This window comes from Narcine bancroftii, chromosome 14 (genome assembly GCF_036971445.1).
Source record: "Narcine bancroftii isolate sNarBan1 chromosome 14, sNarBan1.hap1, whole genome shotgun sequence".
NCBI lineage: Eukaryota > Metazoa > Chordata > Chondrichthyes > Torpediniformes > Narcinidae > Narcine > Narcine bancroftii.
Window position 1 is genome coordinate 59,205,552 of NC_091482.1, and position 4,740 is coordinate 59,210,291.

The following is a 4,740-nucleotide window of genomic DNA, read 5'->3' on the forward strand; positions in this document are numbered from 1 at the left end:
CAGGAAAGCACATGGGGCTTTAAGGGGCTTTTCTTTATTTACAGAGAACAGGTGATACCAGTTGATATAGTGGAACCAGATACAATTTCTACATTTCAGAGGCTTGGAGATAAATGAGTAAATGGGCAATACATAGAAGGACACCATCCTATTGCAGGCAAACAGGATTAGAGCAGATGGTCAAAACAGATAGCATTGGGTGCGATGAGCCAAGGGGCCTCTTTCTGTGCTCTACTCTCTATTTTATTCAATTCAACAGGATTTAGGTTGAGTTAATGTGCAATTATCAGCAAACACCAGCTTTTTGATTTTAAGGGTGAAAGGTCATTAGAACAACAGCAGAAGTTGGTTTGTCCCAGCTGACAAACTCCTACCTTGATCTTTATCCTAGATATGACCACATAGCTACAAGAGCCCTGACCTCAAGTACTGTCTTTGTGAAAGTTTGTATGGTTTCACTGTGATAATACAGGTTTCTTTCAACATCCCGAAGACATGCAGATTGGTTGTTAATTGGGTGCTATAAATTGTCCAGAGGGTGTAGTTAAGTGGCAGAGTCTGGAAAACTGTTGGGCACGTGGGAAGAATAAAAATAGGTAAAATGTGTAAATAACTTGATCAAGTATAGACTTGATGGGCCAAAGGATCTATTTTACTGAGTTGTACAACATAGAAACAATCCTTCAGTACATCTTGTCCATGCTGGTCAAACCTTTGCCATTAATATATCTATCTAAATGTGTTTTAAATGTTCCCACCTCCAGCACTTCCTCTGACAGTTTGCGAAAATGCTTGTTCTCAGGTCCTTTTTAAATCTTCCCCTTTACCTTAAGCCTATGCTCTCTAGTCTTAAACTTTTTTTTACACTGGGATAAAGACTGACCATTCACCTTATCTATGGCCCTCACAATATTATGCAACCCTACAAGGTTACCCCTCAGTCCCGTGTTCTGTGTGTGTGGGGGGGGGGGGGGGGGGGGGAAAGAGAAAAAAAAACCCTATCTTCTCTCCTTTACAACCCAAGACCTTCAGTACCAACAATATCTGTGAATCTTTTCTGCATTCTTTCCAGCCTAATGACATTTTTAATCTTATCACACTTTCCCAAATTAAGCTCAATTTGCCAGGTTTTCACCACATACACAACCTATGCAGATCTGGTCACCATACTTTCTGGTCTCCATCCGTGTGCGTTTCTCCCTCTCTCTAGCTACTAAATGTTTGAGAACATAGAGCAGAGAAACAGTACAAGCCCTTCGGCCCATGATGTTGTGACAACCTATATAAACCTACTCAACAAATTAAACCTTTCCTACCTCACACCGATAACCCACTTTTTTCTTTTGTATCTATGTGCCTGTCTGAAGTCTTTTAAATGCCATTATTATACCAGCCTCCTCCACCACCCATGGCAATGCATTCCACGCAGCCACCACTCTGTGTAAAAGAGAAAACTTATCCCTGTCTTCTCCCCAAAACTTCCTCTCCTCACCTTGTGAAGATGTTCCCTGGTGCTTGCTAGTCTCACCCCAGAAAAAAAGCTCTGGCTATCCACCCTATCCTGCCTCAATCTTGTAGACCTCTATTAAGTCACCTCTCATCCTTCTCCACTCAAATGAGAAAAACCCCAACTGTCAACCTTGCCTCACAAGACGCATTCTCCAATCCTGGTAAATCTCCTCTGCACCCTCTCCATAGCTTCCACATCCTTCCTGTAATATGACGACCAGAAGTGAAGACAATATTCCATGTGTGGTATAAGCAGAGTTTTACAGAGCTGCAACATTACCTCACGACTCTTGAACTCAAATTCTCTACCCCCCCCCCTCAACTAATGAAGGCCAGCATACCATTAGCCTTCTTAATTTTCCCCATCAACCTGTGCAACAACCATGAAAGATCTATGGATTTGTACCCCAAGGTCCCTCTGTTCTTTCACACTATTAAGAATCCTGCTATTAGCCATATACTCCTCAAATTTGACCTTCCAAATTCATCTCTTCACACTTAGCTGAATTGAACTTCATCTGCCACTTTTCTGTCCAACTCCACATCCTGTCTATATCCTGTTGTAATCTATGACCTTCTACAATGTCCACAACACCTCCAACCTTCATGTCCTCTGTATTTTCTACCAATTTTACTCAAGTTCTTTATTGCCATATAAAATTGAATAATGACCTCATGTCAAGCACGCAACTTGTGAAATGTAACTCATTTACAAAATATTTCCAAGACTACATTGAGGTCTGATGCCCAGAGGAATGTCTAGGAACCCAAGCCAAGCATTGATGGGATGATGGGGGGGGGGGGGGGCATTACTTTGCTGTGTAAATCTATATCCCTTAATCATAGAATATAGAACATTAGAGCACAGTAAAGGCCCTTCGGCCTACAATGTTGTGCCAACCTAGAAATACCTAAAAAAAACTCCCTAGCTCATTACCCTTTCATCCTTGTGCCTATCTAAGAAGTGCAACAAGAAAGTCTGCAGATCCTGCGATTGTGGTAAATACACAAAAGTGGTGGAGAAATTCAGCAGTTCCCGCAACGTCCATCAGAGACAAAGAGCAGGGCTCCCTGCGGAACACCACCAGTCAGCGACTTCCAGGCAGAACACTTCCCGTTTAACACTACTTCTCTGCTTTCTACAGCCAAGCCGATTCCAAGCCACATAGCCAAGGTTCCACGTGGATCCCATACCTCATGACTTTCTGAACGAGGCTCTGAAGCGTTACCTTCGTCAAATGCCTTACACCTAACCACACGGACCACCCTACCGTCATCGATTTCTTTAGTTATCTCAAAAAGAAAAATTAAGTGACAGTCGAGAGCCACAACCTTCCCCCTCATGCTGATTACTTCTAAGTAAGGATGCATGCACTTCTCTAAAAGTTCATAAACTCTGTCCTTAAGAATAGTTTGCTCGCCACTGGTGTAAGGCTCACTGGATATTTCCCAGGATTTTTAAGCGCTTTGCATTTTATACATCTTCAGAAGCAAGTATCCACCAGCCTGGCACATCTTCAGAAGCAAGTATCCACCAGCCTGGCACATCTTCAGAAGCAAGTATCCACCAGCCTGGCACATCTTCAGAAGCAAGTATCCACCAGCCTGGCACATCTTCAAAAGCAAGTATCCACCAGCCTGGCACATCTTCAGAAACAAGTACCCACCAGCCTGGCACATCTTCAGAAGCAAGTATTCACCAGCCTGGCACATCTTCAGAAGCAAGTATCCACCAGCCTGGCACATCTTCAGAAGCAAGTATTCACCAGCCTGGCACATCTTCAGAAGCAAGTATCCACCAGCCTGGCACATCTTCAGAAGCAAGTATCCACCAGCCTGGCACATCTTCAGAAGCAAGTATTCACCAGCCTGGCACATCTTCAGAAGCAAGTATCCACCAGCCTGGCACATCTTCAGAAGCAAGTATTCACCAGCCTGGCACATCTTCAGAAGCAAGTACCCACCAGCCTGGCACATCTTCAGAAGCAAGTACCCACTAGCCTGGCACATCTTCAGAAGCAAGTATCCACCAGCCTGGCACATCTTCAGAAGCAAGTACCCACCAGCCTGGCACATCTTCAAAAGCAAGTATTTATCTGCCTGGCACATCTTCAAAAGTAAGTATCCACCTGCCTGGCACATCTTCAGAAGCAAGTACCCACCAGCCTGGCAAATCTTCAGAAGCAAGTACCCACCAGCCTGGCACATCTTCAGAAACAAGTACCCACCAGCCTGGCACATCTTCAGAAGCAAGTACCCACCAGTCTGGCACATCTTCAGAAGCAAGTATCCACCAGCCTGGCACATCTTCAGAAGCAAGTATCCACCAGCCTGGCACATCTTCAGAAGCAAGTACCTACCAGCCTGGCACATCTTCAGAAGCAAGTACCCACGAGCCTGGCACATCTTCAGAAGCAATACCCACCAGCCTGGCACATCTTCAAAAGCAAGTATCCACCAGCCTGGCACATCTTCAGAAGCAAGAACCCTCCAGCCTGGCACATCTTCAGAAGCAAGTATCCACCAGCCTGGCACATCTTCAGAAGCAAGTAGCCTGGCACATCTTCAAAAGCAAGTATTTATCTGCCTGTCACATCTTCAGAAGTAAGTACCCACCTGCCTGGCACATCTTCAGAAGCAAGTACCCACCAGCCTGGCACCGCTTCAGAAGCAAGTAGCCTGGTACATCTTCAAAAGCAAGTATCCATCTGCCTGGCACAACTTCAGAAACAAGTACCCACCAGCCTGGCACATCTTCAGAAGCAAGTACCCACCAGCCTGGCACATCTTCAGAAGCAATACCCACCAGCCTGGCACATCTTCAGAAGCAGTACCCACCAGCCTGGCACATCTTCAGAAGCAAGTACCCACCAGCCTGGCACATCTTCAGAAGCAAGTACCCACCAGCCTGGCACATCAGAAGCAAGTACCCACCAGCCTGGCACATCTTCAGAAGCAAGTTCCCACCAGCCTGGCACATCTTCAGAAGCAAGTACCCACCAGCCTGGCACATCTTCAGAAGCAAGTATCCACCAGCATGGCACATCTTCAGAAGCAAGTATCCACCAGCATGGCACATCTTCAGAAACAAATACCCACCAGCCTGGCACATCTTCAGAACCAAGTACCCACCAGCATAGCACAACTAAATGTAGTTTTGAAAAAGCCACGAGGTAAAATGCATGGAAAGAACAAAAAAAGCTGAATGTGATCGATTGCGATGGCAACTCA